The sequence below is a fragment of the Archocentrus centrarchus genome, unplaced genomic scaffold (genome assembly GCF_007364275.1).
Source record: "Archocentrus centrarchus isolate MPI-CPG fArcCen1 unplaced genomic scaffold, fArcCen1 scaffold_54_ctg1, whole genome shotgun sequence".
Lineage (NCBI taxonomy): Eukaryota > Metazoa > Chordata > Actinopteri > Cichliformes > Cichlidae > Archocentrus > Archocentrus centrarchus.
This window is the reverse complement of record NW_022060276.1, coordinates 1,617,974-1,642,800: the sequence shown is the minus strand read 5'-3', so window position 1 is coordinate 1,642,800 and position 24,827 is coordinate 1,617,974. Positions and strand designations below refer to the sequence as shown.

At 40.7% G+C, this 24,827-nt stretch overlaps 1 pseudogene; it reads left to right on the top strand.

Annotated features, from left to right (window-relative positions):
• Positions 1-24,827, top strand: part of LOC115777480 (cadherin-12-like) — a 98,957-nt pseudogene that overhangs the window by 48,541 nt on the left and 25,589 nt on the right.

Genomic DNA, 24,827 nt, shown 5'->3' with positions numbered 1-24,827 from the left:
GAAAGAAGGAAGAAAGAAAGGAAGGAAAGAAGAAAAGGAAAGAAAGAAGGAAAGAAAGAAGGAAGGAAAGAAAGAAAGAAAGAAAGAAAGAAAGAAAGAAAGAAAGAAGAAAGAAAGAAGAAAGAAAGAAAGAAATAATGAAAGAAAGAACGAATGAAAGAAGGAAAGAAATAATGAAAGAAAGAATAAAATGAAATAATGAAAGAATGAAAGAAAGAAGGAAAGAAAGAAAGAAAGAATGAAAGAAGGAAAGAAAGAATGAAAGAATGAAAGAAGGAAGGAAAGAAGGAAAGAAATAAAAAAGAATGAAAGACGGAAAGAAAGAAAGAAGGAAAGAGGGAAAGAAGGAAAGAAAGAAGGAAAGAAAGAAAGAAGGAAAGAAATAATGAATGAAAGAAAGAAGGAAGGAAAGAAGGAAAGAAGGAAAGAAAGAAAGAAAGAAAGAAAGACAGAAAGAAAGAAGGAAATAAGAAAGAAAGAAGTAAAAAAGAAGAAGAAGCAAAGACAGAAAGAAATAATGAAAGAAAGAAAGAAAGAAAGAAAGAAAGAAAGAAAGAAAGAAAGAAGGAAAGAAAGAAAGAAAGAAAGAAAGAAAGAAAGAATGAAAGAATGAAAGAAAGAATGAAAGAATGAAAGAAAGAAAGAAAGAAGGAAAGAAAGAAAGAAAGAAGAAAGAAGGAAAGAAAGAAAGAAAGGAAAGAAGGAAAGAATGAAACGAAAGAATGAAAGAATGAAAGAAAGAAAGAAAGAAAGAAGGAAAGAAAGAAAGAAAGAAAGAGGAAAAGAAGGAAGAAGGAAAGAAAGAAAGAAGGCAAAGAAGAAAGAAGTAAAGACGCAAAGACAGAAAGAAAGAATGAAAGAAGGAAAGAAAGAAAGAAAGAAAGAAAGACAGAAAGAAAGAAGGAAAGAAGGAAATAAGAAAGAAAGAAGTAAAAAAAGAAAGAAAGAAGCAAAGACGAAAGAAAGAAGGAAAGAAGGAAAGAAAGAAAGAAAGAAATAATGAAAGAAGGAAAGAAAGAAAGAAAGAAGAAAGAAGAAAGAAAGAAAGAAAGAAAGAAGGAAGGAAAGAAAGAAAGAAAGAAAGAAAGAAAGAAAGAAGAAAGAAAGAAAGAAAGAAAGAATGAAAGAGGAAAAATAAAGAAGAAATAATGAAAGAAGGAAAGAAGAAGAAATAATGAAAGAAAGAAGAATGAAGAAGAAGAAAGAAAGAAGAAAGAAGAAAGAAAGGAAAGAAAGAAAGAAAGAAAGAAAGAATGAAAGAAGGAAAGAAAGAAGGACAGAGGAAAGAAAGAATGAAAGAAGGAAGGAAAAGAAGGAAGAAGGAAAGAAGGTAAGAAATAAGAAAGCAAGCAAGAATGAAAGAGGAAAGAAGAAGGAAGAAGGAAAGAAGAAAGAAAGAAAAAGAAAGAAGGAAAGAAGGAAAGAAAGAAGAAAGAAAGAAAGAAAGAAAGAAAGAGAAGAAGAACGAAATGGAAGAAAGAATGAAAGAAGGAAAAAAGAAGGACAGAAGGAAAGAAAGAATGAAAGAAGGAAAGAAGAAGGAAGAAGGAAAGAAGGTAAGAAATAATGAAAGCAAGAAAGAATGAAAGAAGGAAAGAAGAAGGAAAGAAGGAAAGAAGGAAAGAAGAAGAAGAAAAGAAAGAAGGAAAGAAGGAAAGAAAGAAAGAAAGAAGGAAAGAAGGAAAGAAAGAAAGAAGGAAAGAAAGAAGGAAGGAAAGAAGGAAGGAAAGAAAAAAGAAGGAAAGAAAGAAAGAAGGAAAGAAATAAAGAAAGAAGGAAAGAAGGAAAGAAAGAATGAAAGAAGGAAAGAACGAAAGAAAGAAAGAAAGAAAGAAAGAAAGAAAGAAAGAAAGAAAGAAAGAAAGAAAGAAAGAATAAAAGGAAATAATGAAAGAATGAAAGAAAGAAATCATGAAAGAAGGAAAGAAATAAAGAAAGAAGGAAAGAAAGAAAGAAATAATGAAAGAAGAAAGAATGAAAGAAGGAAGAAAGAAGGACAGAAGGAAAAAAGGAAAGAAATAATCAACGAAAGAAAGAAGGAAAGAAAGAATGAAAGAAGGAAAGAAAGAAGGACAGAAGGAAAGAAGGTAAGAAATAATGAAAGCAAGAAAGAATGAAAGAAGGAAAGAAAGAAGGAAAGAAGGAAAGAAGAAAAAAAGAAAAAAAAAGAAGGAAAGAAAGAAAGAAAGAAAGAAGGAAAGAAAGAAAGAAGGAAAGAAAGAAAGAAGGAAAGAAGAAAAGAAAGAACGAAGGAAAGAAAGAGAGGAAAGAAAGAAAGAAAGAAAGAAAGAAAGAAGAGAAAGAAGAAGAAAGAAAGAAAGTAAGAAATAATGAAGAAAGAACGAATGAAAGAAGGAAAGAAATAATGAAAGAAAGAATAAAATGAAATAATGAAAGAATGAAAGAAAGAAGGAAAGAAAGAAAGAAGGAAAGAAAGAATGAAAGAATGAAAGAAGGAAGGAAAGAAGGAAAGAAATAAAAAAGAATGAAAGACGGAAAGAAAGAAAGAAGGAAAGAGGGAAAGAAGGAAAGAAAGAAGGAAAGAAAGAAAGAAGGAAAGAAATAATGAATGAAAGAAAGAAGGAAGGAAAGAAGGAAGAAGGAAATAATGAAGAAGGAAAGAAAGAAAGAAGGAAAGAGTTAAAGAAGGAAGAAGGATAGAAAGAAGGAAGAAATAATGAACGAAAGAATGAAGGACAGAAGGAAAAAAGGAAAGAATAATTGAAAGAAAGAAAGAATGAAAGAAGGAAGGAAAGGACAGAAGGAAAGAGGAAAGAACTAATGAATGAACGAAAGAATAAAAGAAGGAAAGAAAGAAGGACAGAAGGAAAGAAAGAATGAAAGAACGAAAGAAAGAAGGACAGAAGGAAAGAAGGTAAGAAATAATGAAAGAAAGAAAGAATGAAAGAAGGAAAGAAAGAAGGAAAGAAGCAAAGAAAGAAGGAAGAAGAAGGAAGAAGGAAAGAAAGAAATAAAGAAAGAAGGACAGAAAGAAAGAGTTTTTTAAAAAAAATAAAACATAAGCTTCTCTGAACAAAGGCAGGACTGTAATAGTGACATCAGCGAGGATAATCCTCAGCTCTCTAAAGTAATGATCAAAGCTTTTATTTTGAATCATTTGCACAAACACAGGAATAAAAGCGACCCGCACACTTGTAGATCTGCTTCAAATAACATGCTGTTATTTTCTCCTTTTTTTCTGCTTTTCCTGGTAATAAAATAAATAAATAAATAAGTAAATACTTTTTTCATTTTTAGTTCTATAATATAAATGCAACAATAGTCATATGTGGCAAGCGATTTAAAATGATTAATAAAGTAATGTTGATACCCCACTCTGAGTTTTTGATAAAAAGGTCATTAAAGGTTGCAGAAGTCTGGGGATGGGAGTTCGGAGTAAGGTCTCTTCTAGTGATCACAGATGACTCAGACCAGGGTTACAGCATTCACACAGTGTTGATGTTGTGGTCCTGGGTTCGCTCCTGTTCAGTTCTGGACTCGGTGGTTTACTTTGTGGTGATCTTGTTGAACTGCTTGCCTGTAAGTGTCTTTAATTCCACTCTCAGTTGTCCCTCTGTGTTCGTCTGGCCTGCTGTGTTACGTTCGTTCGGATGTGTGTTTTCTCTTTGTCTTCCTGTGCGCTGTGCAGTCTGTGTTCCTGTAACATTGTTTAGTGTTTTCCTTTGTCAGTCCGTGCTCTCTTGTGTTCTGGAGTTAGTTCTACTTTTGTGTCTCATTCACTGTGATTTAGCTCAGCTGTCCCTAATCTTTCCTGTTTTATCGTCTCAGTCTCCCCTTGTCCTTTGTCCGATTGTCTGTTTATTTTCTCGTCTCTGTTCCCGGCCCCCTTACCCCCGCTGCTTCCTGGATTTCCTAGAGTTTTTTTTTCTTTGTTTCGAGTGTTCCCGACTGTTTTGTTTTGCTGGGAAAACAGCAAAGCAAAACATAAATACCTGCCTTCAAATAAACAGCATGTGTTGAGCCCTGCTTGCCTGCATGTGTGCTGCATTACTCCACAGCTCATACGTGACACTTAATGTTTGCCTAAAACCAACATGATGTTGTTTTAAACTGAAACAAACGTGAACTGGAACCCATACATGTGTACTGACTGATGGCTTGGTAAGGTCACTTTACAGTCTCCTTGGACATATTAAGATGTAGCTGACATTTGCACGTGCATGGACACAGTTTACTAAGCCAGACTTTAGGAGCCCATCTGTCTCCTAAATACATCACTGAGAGGTAATTTAACAGCCAAAGTCTTTAAGCCTTAAGCTGTTAATGCTTCAGTTAAGGCTCAAAGTGTGCAACGACATCACAAGGTTGACTCCAGCATTTCTCTGTTGCACAGAAATACACCAACAAACCACAGAGTGGTTGTAAATAAGAAATTGTTCTTAATCAGTTTGCCTGGTTAAATAAAGGTTTAAACAAATAGCAGATTATAGCAGCAAATGGCACAAACAGCCATAAAAATGCTATAACTGTAATCCTGAGCATGAGAATAAATGCAGTCATGTTGTCTCACCCCAAAGGTTCATGTTTAAGTAAAGCTGCCGGCCTTCAGTGCACTTTATTTTGCACATTTTCTTTGTACTGAATATTTACAGCAAACATTGAACAAAAAACTCCCAAAAAGTTGCTTTGTTGCTCTGCAACTGTTCTCTGGATATATGTATTTAAATTTTAGCTTTTCCTGATTGCACAGGATAAATGAACGGCCTCTCATTTTTACCTGGATTCAATAACTCAGAAACACCTTTTTCTTTTCAAATGAAAGTCATTGGTTACAAGTCCTTTGCACAAAAAGTTACTTCTGTAATTAGTTGGACAGAGAGCGTTTCTGTAGTTGTGGTTTTAGACTGCACCTTTTGAACCTGGTCATTGGTGTTGTGGCTGGTAGATGAAGGCAGCCGCCTGTGTCAGCACACCTGTTAAAGTGGCCACAGTGCTATCTCTAAGCCTTACTATTACCTACATATGTAAGTTACACATACAAATCAATTCATAACTTTTATGCAATGTTTTTTGTTCTGGGGTTTTTGTTGATATTCTGATATTATTATTAAACATAAGAGACTCTAAATAAATTTATCCCAGTATAGTTTCCACTGCAGTTTCCACCTTTCTGGAGGAAAGTGTGTTGTCTGCACTACACACAGTCAGCTTCATTCACACAGAACCAGTGTTCCAGGAGCCAGTGATTTAGCTGTGATCAAGGGCTTGTTGTCAGACAAAGAACCTGCACTTACATAATCTGTGCATATATGTTTGTGTGTTTGTTTAGGAACATATGTGACACAGGTGACTGCCACAGATGCAGATGACCCCACATATGGCAACAGCGCTCGCATTGTCTACAGCATCCTTGATGGCCTGCCTTACTTCTCTGTGGACTGTAAGACAGGTGAGAGGACAGCAGCTAGAATGTTCTCATTACTCACTTACAAACCAGGAATTATTTATACAGTTAGATGAGCAGAACTGTGCCATCTTCTCAAACTCACAGTTCACATGTCTTCATTCCCTTATTAGACAGCATAAAATTCTAATAATTGATGACACCTCAAGTTTCTCATCAGGCCTGCCTCTGACTGCTAAAACAAGCACCAAAAACATTGTCGGAGAGACATCTCAGCTGCAGAGTAACAACTCTACACATGAAGCTTCGTATTTACTTTTTACAGTGATGAGCAGCATCCCTCACCTCCCTATGAAGTACAGACTGCAGCGATTACAGCTCAGGAGTCCAAAACAGGTGGTGAAAAGATCAAACTGGCTCAATTTTTGGAACATTCAGCAACTCTGACCTCTTTCCTTTTTCTTTTGTGACCCTTTTGGTTTATGCTTAGGAAGGGTGTCATCAGTAAACAGTTTGTGTAAGATTTCTGATCTAAACAGGTGTTTATATGGTGCCCAAAATCCAACATTTTCATTTAAAATAGACTTAAAGAGTTTTAGCAACTTCCAGAGTTGTTTTTAGAAAATCTATTCTTTTAAGAAGGAAGGTCAATACAGAGCACGCAGCAGGAGGAGGAGGAATTCAAAGAGACGAAGGAGACAGACCTGACTTACACAGAGCCTTAGAGTACCTCATTACATTGTTCAGCCCCTTCCAGCTATCCTATCCAGGTCACACACAGTTCAGAAAGATATATGCAGCAGTCTGGACACACAGCGGTACCCAGACAGAAACCAGGACTCCCTCTGTTAGGGAGGTCCCAAATGCCTGGATCTCCACTATGCGCAGGGTCAAGAGGTCAAACACAAAAAAATCTGTGCTTCACATCTAGATGGTTTCATATAAAATTCACTGCCTAAAAATTATGAACCCAACTGCATGCTGGTCCACTTAAACTCTCTTTCTTTCTTTATAGTGAGGACCGAAATTTTCAACTAAATTCCTTCGTTAATATGTCAAATAAACCCTCTTCTTTCAGGTGTAATTTGCACAGCTCTGGCCAACATGGACCGAGAGGTAAAAGAGGAGTACCAGGTCCTTCTCCAGGCCAAAGACATGGATGGTCAGCTGGGGGGGCTGGCCTCCACTACCACCATCAAAATCACCCTCAGCGACGTCAATGACAACCCCCCCGCGCTTTGCTAAGAGTAAGGAAGTCTCAACAATAATTTGCTCTTTGCCTATTTGCTCGTTGCTTAACAAAATATAGGACTCATTCTTCCATGAATGTTTGTGGACCGTAGCGTATCACAGGCTTTTCTCTCCTTTCACTCATCTTTCTAATTCTTTCAGGTGTTTTCATTTAATGTGCCAGAGTCAGCATCACTGGGTTCAGCTGTGGGATGGATTCAAGCCCATGACCTGGATGCAGGCAGTAACGCATGGGTGGATTATGCCATAGTTCCAGGAGATGAGGGCAGCATGTTTGACATCATCTCTAATGGTCAAAGTCAAGAAGGAAGTGTTGTCTTGAAAAAGGTAAATAGAATAGAATAGAACTTTATTGTCATTATACATACAACAAATATAATCATCATATATGCAACGAAATTCATTCAGAACAACCATCCAAGAGTAGGACAGACAAGACTATCATAGGGGAGATGGTGTCTGCAGCTGCAGCCACTAGGAGCGCTGCCAGCACAGTCAGTCCCAGGAAAGGGAAAACAGAAACAATGGGAGAGTTAGGTTCAAAAAAATTCATCTTGTACTGTGCTCATAATGAGCACCTTACAAGGTTCCAAAAACCCCCTCAGCAAAAGCATATCACACATTTAACGCCTGGGATAGCAACGTGGTGGGGCAGGAGGGGATGCCGACAGAAGACGAGAGGGTCAGGGCGTTGTGGAGCCAGGAACTAGCTCCCCCCTAAACAGTTGCTGAAGGTGATGAATTCACCCTTATCAGTTTCTCTTTAGCTTAGATAGAGGTGAGTTATTCTGTACCACCTTTAACACACTGGGTTATGGAGGTAGGATTATTTGCTCTTCTATTGTTGTAAAAAAATAGTTTTCCTTGGAAAAACAAGGAATTTTTTGATCAGTACAACATAACTTTGTTAGCACTGTTTTTGTTAACAATTTTATTTCCTGGGGCAGGACAGATGGAAAACACTAAATGGACTGCTACTTATATAGCACGTATCTTCTCTTAGTGAGCACTCAAAGCGCTTCTTACTACAAGCATTCATCCATTCACAAAGCACTTTATTCTCTGCCTTCAATCACTTTTCTTTGTTTGTTTCTTATATCTCATTCTCACACTGCAGTTAATGCAGGAGCAATTTGGGCTTGAGCATCTTGCCCAAGGTCACTTTGACATGATGACTTTGGGTCACTGTTGAGGTAGAAGAAAACCCACCCTACCTCCTGAGCTACAGTCAACAGCTGATAACCTAATATTAACTATTAATAAGGTCTCAGCGGTTCCTGAGGAGGACCCAAGCAAAGAACAATTTACAGGCTCTAACTCAAACAGGAAAGACTATACACTCTCAGGAAATATAGTACCTTAATGTACCTTCAGGGGTATAATAATTGCTACATTAAGTGGGTAGTGATTTGCCACATATGGTTTATTGCCATATAAGTAAAATTGAAAAATATTCACTCATCCAGGGCAGCACGGTGGTGCAGTGGTTAGCACTGCTGCCTCACAGTTAGAATAACATCTGGAAGGTCTGGTCACACCCTGCCTCTCACCTTATGACAGCTGGGATAGGCTCCAGCCCCCCCGTGACCCTGAACAGGATGAGCGGAAGCAAATGGATGGATGGATTCACTCATCTACTTTCGTGTGCATGAACCTGAGTAACATCCATTCTTAATCCAGAGGGTTTAATATGATGCCGGCCCACCCTTTGCAGCTTCAGCTCTTCTGGGAAGTCTTTCCACAGCTTTAGGAGTGTTTATGGGAATTTTCAGCCATTCTTCCAGAAGCACATCTCTGAGGTCAGACACTGATGTTGGAGAGAAGGCCTGGCTCACAGTCTCCACTCTAATTCATCCCATAGGTGTTCTATCAGGCTGAGATCAGGACTCTGTGCAGGCCACCAAACTTGCTCATCCATGTCTTTATGAAATGTAAACATGAAAATATTGAACTTTGTGTGAATGTAAAGAATGGGTTCTTAGGTGAGTGCTGCTACAGGAAGGTTTCCTTTCCCGATTAAATGCTCAAGATTGATGCATTCTTTTCTTCTGTGCAGTCTGTTGATGGTTTTCCTTGTTGTCCACTTATTTACATTTATGTCTCATTGACAGAAACTCAAACCTTCTCTTACTTTCTATACACAACAAACTACCAGCATGCACTTACACATAAATGTGCAGTCTGCATTCAGCGTTTGATTGAAGGCCATTACAGAAAATCTGGCTGAGATATTTCATATCACATATAGGTGTTACAACACAGACCTTATGCCACATGAGTCAAACTCTAGGCCAGCTGACCAAATCTGGCCTGTTTTAATCAGTTTTAATCTGGCTCATCCATCAATTTAAGAATACATTTTCACCTGCCTAGTTATGTTCTGCAGAGCAACTTAAGTCTGTCAGAAGACGCTGGCATTGACACAAAGACACCGGTGTTGCTCTGCTAGTGTCCAGTTATCTGTCTGGCTGCAAGGTAGCCTGCTAATGCAGAATTCAATATAGACTCACAATAAACGATTACAATACAGGGTTATACAGGGGTTTGTTTGTACAGACTGTTAAGCACCTAACAGAAAATCTTGATGCAGAACACAGGAACAGGAGCAGATTGTGAGTTTATGCCAACAAGTTTCTTCCCATTTTTTTGCAGACTCTCGATTATGAAACCAAAAAATCCTATACTTTCAAGGTGGAGGCGTTTAATGCACAGCTAGAGCCCCGTTTTCTCCACCTGGGGCCCTTCAAGGACTCTGTGACAGTCAAAGTGAATGTACTGGATGTGGATGAGTCTCCTGTCTTCACCAAGTCCTACTACTCTTTGGATGTGTATGAGGACACGCCTCCAGGAACCATCATTGGCTCAGTGACCGCTCATGACCTGGATGCCAGCAGCAGTGCTGTCAGGTGTAAAACTCTTCACTGACCTGTAGAATGATGTCAGGCAGACTTACTGTCAAATGTATATGTCTTTTTCAGTACTGTTAACAGTATCAGAAATAGGCTGGAAATTGTAGGGATGGCTTTGATGAATGCAATGTGAGTTTGCTGTTATAGATGATCATGTATGTATGTAAGTTCAAATCACTTAACCAATCAGCAATTTAACCACTATAGAGAGTCAGTTGGTTGAATTAAAATGTATATATTTTCATATAAGAGACATATCACTTAAAGAAGCCTGAACTGAAATCTATAACAGAAAGCACAAAGCGTCAATGATGGTGGAAGTGTCGGTTCATAGTCTGACTCTCCCATTACTCTTCTTGTAGGCGGAAGTAATCCCAACTGCGAGCAAATGCTCTCAGTATTAAATTAAAACTTTTCAAAAAAATCACTGGAGATGAGCAGGTTTTGTTGCCAGGATTTATTGATACACAAATTTATACAGAATACAAGAAAGCAAGTAAGTCCTCCAGGGAGTGTGTGCCTTAGAGCCGTTAGCAAAGTTAGCAAAGGAGACAGAGAGGAATGGAAGGAAGTGCTTCCCGTCTCTCCTAAACTTAACAGTTATACTTTTTTCCCCCAAAGCTCACTCCACCCCCCTTCTAGTGTCATAGGCTAGTTTGCATGGAGTGGTGCCTCCGGTGGCCAATCCACTATGAACTCCAGTAGTTCTGCTCCTTAGCGCGGGCTCAGAAACACAGTGCAGTTCTTTTCGTGTCTACAGTAGATCTAACAGCTGTCAATATAACGAGCTTTTCCCAGCTGAAACCACCGCCACAAACACACTCCCACTGACAGCTTTCTAAAACTTTCACTATAAAAAACCTTTTTAGGGCAGTTTTATCTGAGCACACAGAAATTATTCCCACACTTTCATTCATACACAGGTGGGTCTACAAACCCAAACTCAAGGGCACACTGTCCTAAGCAACTTGAACTTTATTATAATGGTGATACAGTGTCATGTGAATAAAAAGTTGTACATTAGATAAAAGTGAAACTCTAAATATGGGTTAGTGCTTTTGGCAGGAGCCAAAAGTGAGGCCCTGAGCCTCCAAAGGAGTGAATACAACAGCCTCAGTTTTATCCTACTACCCAAAGCATACAGTGTTCCAGTGTGTGACTGACATAACTGGTAATAAATTATATAAAATAGTGATAGTAAAATACCAATATCAAAGTGATTAAGAAGTGCCTGGAAGCATTTCAAGATAAATGCTACCTGTTTCTACACAGACTTTTCTTCTATGTCCAAAATATGTCCAAAACTTGTGTACAATACAGAAGTAAATGCTGCTGTATCTGGCAGCCTAAGAACAGCATGAATTAGACACACCACAAAAGTTTGCTGTTTTTAAGTGATGATTGATGCTTAAAAAGAGCAAATGGAGCACTTTGCTGTTTTTTAATGGGTTCTCACGGGCCACGGAGAAAGACCATCCGGGTCATGCCTCTGCTCTGATCTGTGCAGGTATTCCCTGGAATGGCAGACTGAGTCTGACAGCTTTTTTGACATTGACACCATTGAAGGAACCATTTCCACCAATGAATACTTGGACAGAGAGACAAGCGTTCAGCACGATATCACTGTGGTGGCTACCAAACTTAGTAAGTATTCCACACCAGTGACCACACATACACCACAACAGGATCATTTCTGCTACTATTTATCTGTTCCATCTATTTATAAATATCCAGACACTTTATTCTCACCGTGTAAACAGCCTACATCAGCTAGCCTAAGTTATCTCATAACCACACAAAACAACTTCCACCAACTAAGCAAATGTTAAACTTAGTGATCCCAGGCAAAAAAACTGATAGGTTATTACTGTGAGAAAACTTATGAGAATCACCACCTCGCTTTTCTTGTACTTTCAGAAATAGAAAAATGAAGGTGTAGCACTATGCAGATTGCAAATAGTACAGAGCTGTGAATTTAGGACTATGATTTAGTAAAAAGTACAGTGGCTTACAAAAGTATTCATACCCCTTGAACTTTTCCATATTTTGTCACATTACAACCACAAACATAAATATATTTCACTGGAATTTAATGTGAAAGACCAACACAAAGTGGTTACAATTGTGAAGTGGAAAGAAAATTATACATGATTCAAAACATTTTTTACAAATAAAAAACTGAAAAGTGCGGTGTGCAAAAGTATTGAGCCCCCTTTTCTCTGAGTGCAACAATTGCATTCAGAAGTTGCCTGATGACTGCTAATGACTAATAAGAGCCCACCTGTGTGTAATCTAATCTCAGTACAAATACAGCTGCTCCGTGACGGCCTCAGAGGTTGGTTAAGAGAATATTGGGGAGTAAACAGCTGCATGAAGTCCAAAGAACACAGCAGACAGGTCAGGAAGAAGGTTGTGGAGAAGTTTAAAGCAGGCTTAGGCTATAAAAAGATTTCCCAATCTTTTAACATCTCACGGAGCACTGTTCAATCCATTATCCAGAAATGGAAAGAGTATGGCACAACTGTAAACCTACCGAGACAAGGCCGTCCACCTAAACTTACAGGCCCAACAAGGAGAGCACTGATCAGAGATGCAGCCAAGAGGCCCATGGTGACTCTGGACCAAAGGCAGAGATCCACAGCTCAGGTGGGGGAATCTGTCCACAGGACAACTATTAGTCGTGCGCTGCACAAATGTGGTCTTTGTGGAAGAGTGGAAGAAGAAAGCCATTGTTAAAAGAAAACCATAAAAAGTCCCGTTTGCAGTTTGCCAGAAGCCATGTTGGAGACACAGCAAACATGTGGAACAAGGTGCTTTGGTCAGAGGAGACCAAAATTGAACTTTTTGGCCAAAATGCAAAACGCTATGTGACAGAGAATTAACACTGCACATCACTCTGAACACACCATCCCCACTGTCAAATATGGTGGTGGCAGCATCATGCTCTGGGGCTGCTTCTCTTCAGCAGGGACAGGGAAGTTGGTCAGAGTTGATGGATGGAGCCAAATACAGGACAATCTTGGAGGAAAACCTGTTGGAGTCTGCAAAAGACTTGAGACTGGGACGTAGGTTCACCTTCCAGCAGGACAACGACCCGAAACATAAAGCCAGGGCTACAATGGAACGCTTTCAAACCAAACATATCCATGTGTTAGAACAGCCCAGTCAAAGTCCAGACCTAAACCCAATCCAGAATTTGTGGCAACATCTGAAAACTGCTGTTCACAAACGCTCTCCATCTAATCTGACTGAGCTTGAGCTGTTCTGCAAAGAAGAATGTGCAAAAATTTCAGTCACTAGATGTTCAAAGCTGGTGGAGACACACCCTAAAAGACCTGCAGCTGTAACTGCAGCAAAAGGTGGTTCCACAAAGTATTGACTCAGGGGGCTCAATACTTTTGCACATCGCACTTTATAGTTTTATATTTGTAAAAATGTTTGAATCATGTATAATTTTCTTTCCACTTCACACTTCTAACCACTTTGTGTTGGTCTTTGACATTAAATTCCAGTGAAATATATTTATGTTTGTGGATGTAATGTGACAAGATATGGAAAAGTTCAAGGGCTATGAATACTTTTGAAGCCACTATATGTCCACTGTGAACAACCATCGTTGAACAGAGGAGGTGGATTACGTCACCAACTTTCCCCGCTTACAGTGCTTTCCTGAGCTCCCTCCCCAGATGTCTCAACACTCATTCACACCTTTGTTCCAGTGACCTCAATAGGCCACATGAAACAATGGAGTGAAGTCCTATATTGGTTTCAGCTGAAACCACTGACTGTAATCAGAATCAGAATCAGAATACTTTATGTTGTTACAGCTGCAACCGTTTCATTTAAATGAATAAAACCAAAACAAAATAACATACACTAAAGGCATAAAAATATAAAAACTAAACAGATAATTTGGCTATATACACATCTAAATCTATACACATATAAAACTTGTGAGTGCAGTGTCTGTGACCGTAGACATAATCTGGAGTATACGATAAGTATTTATATCTGTTTTGCATATGTACATAATTAAATAGGTGTCATTATATATATATATATGTACAGTCTTTTTTTTATAATGTATAAGTGTATGTACAATGTATATGGACAATTTTATGGACAATTGCAGGCACACGTACCAAATGAATACTGATAAATGAATGACACTGGTGAACCACAGTGTCACCTATTAAGGGAGGAGTTATAGAGACTGATGGCTACAGGTAGAAATGACCTCCTGTGGCGCTCTGTGGTGCATTTTGGTGGGATGAGTCTTGCACTGAATGTGCTCCTGTGTACCATCACTGTGTTGTAGAGTGGGTGGGAGCCATTGTCCATAATGGCCTGCAGCTTAGACAGCATCCTCCTCTTCGACACTGCCATAAGTGAATCCAGCTCCACTCCCACCACATCACTGACTTTGTGGATCAGTTTATTGAGGTGCCGTTTACACGAGACCGTTTTCATTTTGAAACTGTGTCGTTTTGATGCGTTTCGGCCTTCTGTTTACACGACAACAGAGTGAAAACAATGTGTTTCAGAAACGGGGTCCAGAGTGGAGCCTTTCAGAAATGCACCGGCTTGCGTTCTCGTGTAAACACTTGAAACCGGGGTGATTTGAAAACGCTCGACTCGCACATGCGCACTATGGTTGCGACGGCCACAGTTTTTTGCGCACGTGCAAATTGATAAACAGTACTCGCGGATTCACGAGTGCTTCTTATGTTTTTCTTGTGTTTTTTCCGTTTTGTAATTCAGCGTTGTGTGCACCAGCGATCCAACCTCATCGTCAGTCCACACAAAACCTCTCACACTGGCCGTTTTGTAAGTAATGAACAATTTGCCGCACTACCTACTGTGTCACTCCACACATGCGCGTCTTGCATAAACAAACTTTACAAAGAGAAAATAAGGTATCTTCAGTGATGTGTTCTTGGGAAAAAATCCTCACTGACAAAGTCTTAATGCATATATACAAAAGTTTATTGCAAAGAAACAGACAGTGTCAAAACAGGCGCTTTCCTTTGCGACCTGGGAGAGGGTAAGTCTCTAATCGCCCTAGCTCATGAGACAAAGGGACTGGCAAGAGTTATATAGTCAGCACCCACATTCTTGACCTTTGACCTTGTACCACATATAGTATTTTATGGAGAACCAGATATAGCTTGTTTCCTGCATGTATGTAAGGTCATTCCCTTTTATGGAAGGCCAGAGATCTGCAAGAGGCCCTCTGCATTCTTCTTTCTTTGAGCTGAGGCCAAGCCTTCATGCTCAAGCTCATGTTACTTATTTTACACAAATTAATAAAGCCTAAGAGAAAGAGACCATATATGCATATATAGTTTAGCAGAGCAGTACAGACACCACAAAAACCAAAGCCGACTTGTGGCCTGGCATGGGAACTACATCGTTTTCATCGTTTCCATCGTTTCACATGTCATCGTGTAAACGCAGATCATTTCTGAAACGCCATCATGTAAACGAAAGGCTGAAACGCATCAAAACGACACCATTTCCAGTGAAAATGGCTTCGTGTAAACGGCACCCGAGTCTGTTGGCATCTGCCGCCCTCAGCCTGCTGCCCCAGCATGCCCCAGCATAATGACCCACGCCTCCTTTCACACCTTGGCACATGTGTTTACACACATGAACAATAGAGGGTCATAACCACCTCCAGGGGACTACGACCACAGGGGTTTAAATACCTGGGTCTCTCCACCTTTGGTTTGAGAAGCAGTGTTTTTCAACCTTTTTTGAGCCGAGGTACATTTTTTTCATTGAAAAAATCACGAGGCACACCACCAGCCAAAAACGATAAAAAATGATACTCTGTAGCCTATATTAACAATATAGTCATTCTTATCAAAGTGTCTTGAATAGGAATCAAATAAACACAAAAAATAACTTTATCATATAATATATATCTTCTTTCAAATAAAAAGTGCACGTAACATGTCCACTTCAAGAACATAGCTTGAACATAACAAATGTCACAACAATGTGGTTTTATAGTAGAAAACTTCAGTGTTTTCTAATTCTGTCCAAAATCATTCTGTTACCAGGAATAACACAACACAACAATACATGAGAAAGAGGCAAGCTCACAGCTAATGCCAGTTTAATATCATCATCATGCATAAGTCCCCGTACAATGTTTTAATGGATGAAGGTTATCATTGTTAACTATAACCCTATACCACTGAACACGTCAGAATCAGCTCAGTGTACTTCAAAAGTGCCGCCGTTCGAGGAGTTACGGCAACAATTACCGTAATAAAACCATAATAATACCCTATGTTGGTTGTGAAGTGCAGTTCCTCAGCTTTTCGGGCGTGTTATTACTGTAATTCAAAGTTCCTTTGATCAGCCGCCTCAGGCTCTGTGCTAACGAGCTGTTCATCTAGTAGGGGCAGGTAACGGTGCTTCAGCGGCAATCGCCCGGCAGTATAGGGTTATAATATGTATGCTGTGTGTGCGTTTCAGATGGCTCTCATGTTTCAAAACTACCTGAGAACTGTCGGTCTGGGCATTCAACCAGTGCTTTTCGTGCCTCCAGTTTCTTGCTGTGGGGTTTTAAAAATGGCAGGCTTGGTTCTGGTGAAGGAGTCGCTCTCATGATTCCGCTAGTGACGACACTCCCTGGCCAATCAGTGGCATGCTGTCCTCTGCATCACATTTTTGTATTGCCTCGGATCGCTTAGAACCTCGGGCGAGTGAGTAGGATAAAGGACCGGCAAAGTGTTCCTGATTCTAATGAAGATGCCGTCAAATCGTGGCGAGTCAATTCGACCCGCGGAGAGTCGTTCTATATGGAAAAGCAGCTTAATTCTCTTGTCTCTATGTACAATGCAATTCGCTTCCTGCTGTTATCTAGTCTAGTGATATGGAAGAGTATTACATGATTATGCTCCCAGTCACTACTACAGCACAGACACTCGTGGCATATTAGGTGAAACTGGATAATTTCCCACGGCACACCTGACGATCTCCCACGGCACACTAGTGTGCCACACAGGGGCGGTTCTAGGGGCGGGGCCACAGGGGCATTGGCCCCATCTGAAATCTGATTGGCCCCCTGGTGTGCCCCTGTCCTGTCACTCATCTGTCCTTTGTCCGAGAGAGAGGATCAAATTATAGGTGGATGCAATTCCATGCTGAAACACCAGTAGCGCTAATGAGCCAAATAGGAATGTCCCGTGTGAATAAAGCTTACAGACGAAAAAGAAGATTTGAACAATCTCGCGGAGAAAGTTTTTTAACCGACAATCGATGCCAGTCTACATTTTGAGGACTTTGTTGGTAATGATAAGTCATAAATCTCTTTTTACTCACTGCTGTCACACAGCTTCAGTCTGACAAACATTAATTTAAGAAGCAAAGTTAATTAAGAGTAATGTTAACTGAGGCCCTACTTGTGTTTGGACATGGACGTTAGCATTTCACTAATTCATGCAATACTAATTCATGTACTTCTTTGTAATTTGCATTTGTGTGTTAACATTAACTATAATGTTTGGCAGTAATAGAGAAGAATATGAAAAGAAAGGGTCAGTCTCAGGTGGGAATTCAGCAGTCTTTGAGCAAAAGAGTGAGTCTGCAGCTGAAAATGAGCAGGGTGAGAGGAGGGAGAGAGCAGCAGGACACAGTAGACCAGAGGCTGGTCAAGAGCAGGACACCTCCAGCCCCTTTTCATCAGGTCAGAAATCATTTAAGGAGAGCAACAACAGTTAATGCTCTAATGTATGAAATGTCTGATATTGTTATATAGTGAAATGGCACATAAGTTCACTGAATTCTTACACCTCATGGTTATAAGATTTACCATAACTTTAATGTAATGGCTTTCATTTTTATTGGTCCGTATATCACCACATCTACCACAAATACTTGGCCCCCCCTATGAATACTGTGGCCCCTTGATGGCCCCTTACTCAGAAGAATTCTAGATCCGCCACTGGTGCACGGCACAGTGGTTGAAAAACACTGATCTGAAGAAGCCTTTTGGATGAGAGGTGAAACATCTTCAAGAAACAAAAAGAAGTCCGGTCGCCCTTTTTCTAGCTCCAGAGTCTTTTTCAGTTGTTTGAGTAATGGGAGAAGCGACTAGATCAGGGGTGGGCAAACTTTTTGACTCGTGGGCCACAGAGGGTTCTAAAATTTGACAGAAGGGCCGGACCAGGAGCAAATGGATGGAGTGTTTTAGTAATTCACCTCATAAGAGAAAGAATAACATGGGATATGTAGAAAACGTGCTTTAATTTTAATAGAAAATTAACAAAAGCAATACAACAAAATATCTCTTCCAAGTCCCACAGTATTTCTTTATTGAAATGACTCTTAAAACACTGAAAATTCCATTAACAAAATACAGTTTAAAAAAAAAAAATACTAACAGTTACCATTTTGAAGCATTTAAAGTTTTGATATCCTTCAGGATATTATCATCACTCTCCTCCTTAACATTTCGAAAATGGTTGGACATGCAGATCGGAACAGTGACAACATGCCAGTATGTGGCCATGTTAAATATATCTGGTGTGCATTGTTTATATTGAGAAGGCAGTGCACCTGCACACCACTTATGAGCACACCTTAACAGAAATGACATGTAACACGTAAATGCATGTTTAAGAGCAGAGAAACTTACTTTTGATTTCAGTGGGAACAGTGTTGTTGGTGTCCCTTTTTAACAAGCGCATCAAAGTCTGGAGTCAGTTTTGTTGTGGCGATTCTCAGGATGGATCTGAGGTGTTGGTCAGTCAAATTGGATCTGTGGCTGGCTTTGTTGAAGTTCATGACGCTGAAAGTCTGTTCACACACATAGGTCGAGCCGAACAACGCCAGAATCTTCTGTGCCGTCCTCCGGAGGTTTGGAAACACCGCTTCATTAAGTGACGCATAAAAGTCATTCAGTTTAAGAGAGTTGAACTTCTCTTTCAAGACAGCATCAGCCTGAAGGTCTATCAGTTCCAGCTGCATCTCTTCTGGTGCTGTTTCGGGGTCTTGTGACAGGGGACAGGCCACCAACTGAAGTGACTTGTTAAATTGTTAATAAAGTCATTAACAATAATGACTTGTTAATAAAGCGACGGCAGAATTCTTTGTGGAGCGCATCCAGTGTCTCGCTGTATTTCTTAACTTTTGCGCCAGCCTCCTCTTTCAGTGTAGCTAGTGTGGGGAAATGAGTGAATGACTCATTTAGGATTTGCTTGGAAAATAAAGCCAGCTTGGCTTTGAAGGCTTTCACGCTTGTGTACAGGTCATGCACAAACCGATCCTTCCCCTGTATGTTCACGTTCAGCTCATTCATGTGTGAAAATATATCCACAGCAAACGCAAAGTCACAAAGCCAGTTCTTGTTGCCTCAGCTCAGGAAATTCGTCGGCCTTCCCCAGTAGCTCCAAAAATGCACCAATCTCCTCTATGAGGTCCCACACTCGTTGAAGCACTTTTCCCAAGCTTAACCAGCGGACACGGGAGTGATAAAGTAGGTCATGGTGCTCTGCATCAGTTTCCTCCAAGAACGCGATGAACTGACGGTGCTGAAGTCCCCTTGCACGTATAAAGTTGACAAGTTTTACGATAGGATTCACAACATGATTCAGCTGTAATACAGATTTACATAGAGATTCCTGGTGGATGATGCAGTGAAGGAAATAACATCCTGGTGAGGATTTTCTTCTTTCACTTTATCCTGGATTCTTCTCAGCAGGCCAACATTTTTCCCTGTTAATTTGGAGATCCATCTGTGGTGACGTTGATAAGTTTACTCCAAGACAGCTTCGTATTTTCAATGACAGCAGACACCCGGTTATACAAGTCCTCCCCCCCGTGTTTTTCCTTTCAGAGACTCCATTGTCAAAAAATCCTCTGTTATTTCAAAAGTATCGTTAATTCCTCGGATAAAAATGAGGAGCTGAGCAGTGTCATTTACATCGTTGCTTTCATCCAGAGCTAATGAATAAACGTGAATGACTCCGCCGTTTTTTTTAAGTTGCTAGTTAGCTCTTCGTCTATCAGTTCCACACGGCGAGTCACTGTCTTGCGTGATAGACTGATTTTTTCAAACTTGTCTTTGGGCCTCTGGACACAAGACACCTGCTGCCTCCACCATACATTCCTTAAAAACTCCCCGTCAGACAGAGGCTTGCTGGCCTTTGCTAATTTGAATGATAGCATAAAACTGGCCTTGGTACTTGACTCTTGGATGGCACTTTGACGATGAAAAATACGTTGTTGAGCTTGTAAATTAGCTATCAACCTCTGAGCAGTAGCTTCCCGTTCTTTCTCTGACTGCTTGCTAGCATAGTTAGCATGTTTTGTGGTAAAGTGACGGCTGATGTTAAACTCTTAAAAACCGCCACAGTCTCTTTGCATATCAGGCATACAGCAGTAGATCTGTGTTCGGTAAAAAAATATTTAGTTGTCCACTCCTTATTAAACACTCGACATTCTCTGTCCACTTTCTTTTTTTAGCTCCGCTCATCATTGCAGAAGTGTTGAGCTGTCAAAGAGGGAAAACGCTGAATAATGATGCGTTCATGCGGTGTCGGAATGATCGTAAAAATCACTTTCCTACTGGGAAAAACAACTCGGCAAGACGGGTCTTCCGACACCACTTGAATGCAGCGTAAGAGCGCACCTCAACAAAGGTCAGTGTGTCAGAGTATCCCATCTAGCGATAAACGCCACAATTGCAGGGAGAGTAAAACATTAACAAGGTTTACCATTATAATTGATTCAAATTCGGGGGGCCGGATTAAAAAGCTTAACGGGCCGCATACGGCCCCCGGGCCGTAGTTTGCCCACCCCTGGACTAGATTGACAGATGGATTGGGGCTGTGTCTGCAGTGATGCAGATGCTGTACCAGTCTGTTATGGTAAAGAGGGAGCTCAGCATGAAAGCAAAACTGTCAATTTACCAGTCAATCTATGTGCCTACCCTCACCTATGGTCATGAGCTTTGGGTAATGACCGAAAGAACGAGATTGTGAATCGAAGCAACAGAAATGAGCTTCCTCCGAAGGGTGGCTGGCCTCTCCCTTAGATATACGGTGAGGAGCGCAGCTATCCGGAAGGGGGTCAGAGTAGAGCTGCTGCTCCTCCACATCAAAAAGGAGACAGCTGAGGTGGTTTGACCATCAGACTAGGATGCCTCCTGGGAGCCTCTTGGGTGAGGTTTTCCAGGCGTGTCCTACCGGGAGGAGGACCCAAGGCAGACCCAGATCACGCTGGAGAGATTTTATCTCTCAGCTGGCCTGGGAACGCCTTTGGGGTCCCCCAGGATGAGCTGGTGGAGGTGGCTGGGCTTCTCTGCTTAGGGTTTGAATAGAATACAATAGAATAGAATGCCTTCATTGTCATTATACAGGATGTACAATGAGATGGATGGATGGATTTAACAGGAAGAGAGAAGAGAAGTGATTATGGTCTCTTTTTTTAGTTCCTTTTTCGTGTTCATTTTTGGTTTTACCGGTTAGCTGATAACTGGCATTGATTAGTACCTGTACAGCTATGGATGGATGGATGGTGTGTATGTAGTTTTCTTTGAAGTCCCGATTGTTGTGTCATTGTATGTACAGAGCACACAGGAAGGGCCTCAACACACACAGCCTTGGGGAACTGTGGTGTTCAGAGTGCAGATGTATGCTTGCCCAGCCTGACAGTCTAGAGGCAGAAAATTAAATATCCAGTGACATATGGAAGGGGTCATTCCTAGTGTATGAAATTTGTCCACCAGCTTATTTGGAACGATGGTGTAAGTCCACAATGAAGCTCCTGATGTAAGTATTATGTTTGTCTAGGTGAGTAAGGCCTGTGCTGACAGGTAGGCAAACTGGTGCTGATCTAGATTAGCTGAGATGGATGTGATTGAGCGCCAGTTGTTAAAAGCATTTTGAAATAATCAGGATAAGAGCTAGTTTCCATCGAGACAACTTATTGTAGATTTTTTGGGCACATGGTGGTGGATTTGAGACATGTGGATAGGACAGAGTTATAGATGTGTGAATACCTCTATCAGTTAGTGAGTACAGGCCTGAAGTACACATCTATGCACACCATCAGGGCCAGTTACTTTCCTTTTGTTGATGGTACTGAGGGATGGGGGCACCCAATGAGTAAGTAGAAAAGGGCACCCTGGGTTTTGGCCTATGACTATTTTGTGATTGTTTATGATATTTGTCAACATTTGTAAAAAAAAGAGGTTACCTTCCACTACGAGGCAGACACAGTTGTTGATTTGTGTGTACTGTGTGTTGTTTTTCTTTTTGTAATCCACGATGGCCTGGATGCCTTGCCACATCCACCGTGAGTTGGCATACTACCGTATTTTTCGGACTATAAGTCGCTCCGGAGTATAAGTCACACCAGCCAAAAAATGCATAATAAAGAAGAAAAAAAACATATATAAGTCACACTGACTATAAGTCACATTTTTGGGGGACGGGGGCGGTATTTGATAGAATCCGACACCAAGAGCAGGTCGAACAGTGTTACGCCTATGGTATGCTAACGTAACACATTCAGTTACACGACGCACAACGAACTGAGTACGTGTCTGGTATGTTAACATAACATTAATAGTTATTCAGATAACCACAGCATAAAGACCATGCTAACAGTTCACCAAACCATCATCCATTGAATTCATCATCCTCTGTGTCACTTCTAAACAACTCTGCACACTCTGTAGGTAGATGAAGCGCCGCTTCCTCTTCTGTGTTGCTTTCGTCAGACTCGTCATCAGTTCCAATTATTGTGGTCTTTCTGAATCCCGAAAGGATGGTTTCAGTTGTCGCTGAAGCCCATGCTTTGTTCATCCATCCAATGACTTACAGGAAAGTTGGGTGGCGCATTCTCCCAGTTGCTGTGAAGCTGTGCTCTCCATCCATCATCCACTGCTCTCACAGGTTACGCAAGACTGCCTTAACGCTCCGGTTCACGGAGATGTCAAGTGTCTGAGTATTTTGGATAATGTGTTAATAATTTCACATATAAGTCGCTCCGGAATATAAGTCGCACCCCCGGCCAAACTATGAAAAAAAGTGCCACTTATAGTCCAGAAAATACGGTACTGAAGTCCTCGTCTATCCATAGTGTGTAGTCATTTTTTCACATTTAGTAGCTTTCATTAGGTCTCCTATGGCAGTACTGTAAGCTGAGGTGTCACCCTGATTTACAGCAGACATTTTGAATTCACTTTTCATCCATGGGTTTTAATTTGGCTACACTCAAATCCTTTAATTGACAGTGACATTGTTTACACCAAAGTTAATGTAGGACAGCACAAACGATGGGTATGCCTCCAGGGCAGGTCAAGAAGATTTTCCATTCTGTGTGTTCAAAGCTATCCTGTAGTTGAGCGACAGCTCCCTGAGGCTGACCGTTAACACTGCTGGTTGGTTTGACACTGTGAGCAAAGTTTTTGTATGCAGGCACAAAGAGGAGGGAGAGATAGTCTGTCTGTCCAAGGTGAGCTGCGTACTGAATGGCTACATACAAACGCCCAAGTGCTGGTTCAGCATTAGCATGAAGTACTTGGGCAGTTGAAACAGTTGGTATTTAGGCATCAGATATTTAAGGGGAACAGAGATTCAGGGTGTACCCTGAACCGGATAAGCAGAAGAGAATGGATGGATGGATGTTTCTTAACCCTCCAGACAGCTCTTACATTCTATTTGTAGTACAATGATTTGTTACCACTGTTTTAAAGTTTAGCACTATGATTAGATCTAAGTCAGAAATCTGAAAGATTTGAATGCAGGAGTATGCACATTATGTACATAGCCTTATTTACTTGGGCAGCTGACAACAGTTGTTTTATGCATATCCACTTAGCACAGAAAATATAATTGTGCTCTGCTTCAAGCCCATTAAAAATATGACAGCATGACTAAATACAATACTAGTCGAAAGTTTGGACACACTTCCTAATTCAATGTCTTTTATTCTTACATTGTAAATTAATACTGGTCATCCAGACTATGAAGGAACACATAAGGAATCATCCAGTAAACTTAAAAGTGTTAACAAACCAAAATATGTTTCAGATTTTAGATTCTTCAGATACCTCCTGCTGTGGTCTCAGCTTTGCACTCTTGGCTTTCTCTCAGTCAGCTTCATGAGGTCATCACCTGAAATGGTTCTCCAACAGTCTTGAAGGAGTTCCCAGAGGTGCTGAGCACCTGTTGGCTGCTTTACCTTTACTCTGCAGTCCAGCGCCAGCCAAGCCATCTCAGCTGGGGTTAGATCAGGTGATTGTGGAGGCCAGGTCGTCTGACGCAGCACTCCATTACCCTCAAATAGCCCTTACATACCCTGGAGATTTGTTTGGGGTCATTGTCCTGTTGAAAGCCAAATGATGGTCCCACTAAGCACAAACCAGATCCAGATGAGATGGCATGTTGCTGCAGAATGCTGTGGTAGCTATGCTGTTGGTGATTTTGAATAAACAGTGTTACCAACAAAGCACCCCCACACCATCTCTCATGGTTTGGCTGTGTGGTGGAAGGGTAGGACCCAAATGCAGGACGCGTGACACTGGAGCCAAACTTTAACAGCTTTATTATGCTGAGGCTCACAGGAGAAACTAAACAAAACAACAAAATCTCAACCAAGGCCAAAACACAAAAGCAAACCTGGGAGAACTGGGGGAAAAGTAAACTGGGAAACACACAGCAGGAAAGGAGACACACTGACAATGACACAACAATGATCAGACGAAAACCGAGGGCTAAAATACACAGCAGGTAATCAGGACAAGAGGAAACAGCAGGGCATAACAGGTGAAGCAAATCAAACTAATAACAGGGGAAGCAAAATTAAACACAAAGCACAGGGAACACAAGACTGTCAAATAAAACAGGAAGTGACTAAACAAGGAACACGCAGTCTTGACACCAGGAACTGGCACACAGACACTGGACAGAGAACGCAGACCTGACACAGGGAAAGGGACTAGAAATAACTGAGGAATACAAAAGAGAACTAATAAACATAATCAGAGAAGTAACTGAAACAGAACCAAGAAAACACAAAACACCGGGCCACCGGCCCAGGACCATGACAGCATCACACTTCCTCCTCCATACTTCACAGTGGGAACTTGACATGTAGGAACCATCCACTCACCTTTTTCTGCGTCTCACAAAGACATGGTGTTTGGAACCAAAGATCTCAAATTTGGACTCATCAGATCAAAGGACAGATTTCCACTGGTCTAATGTCCATTCTTTGTGTTTCTTGGCCCAAACCATTCTCTTCCTCTTGTTGTTCTTCTTTATAAGCAGCTTCTTTGC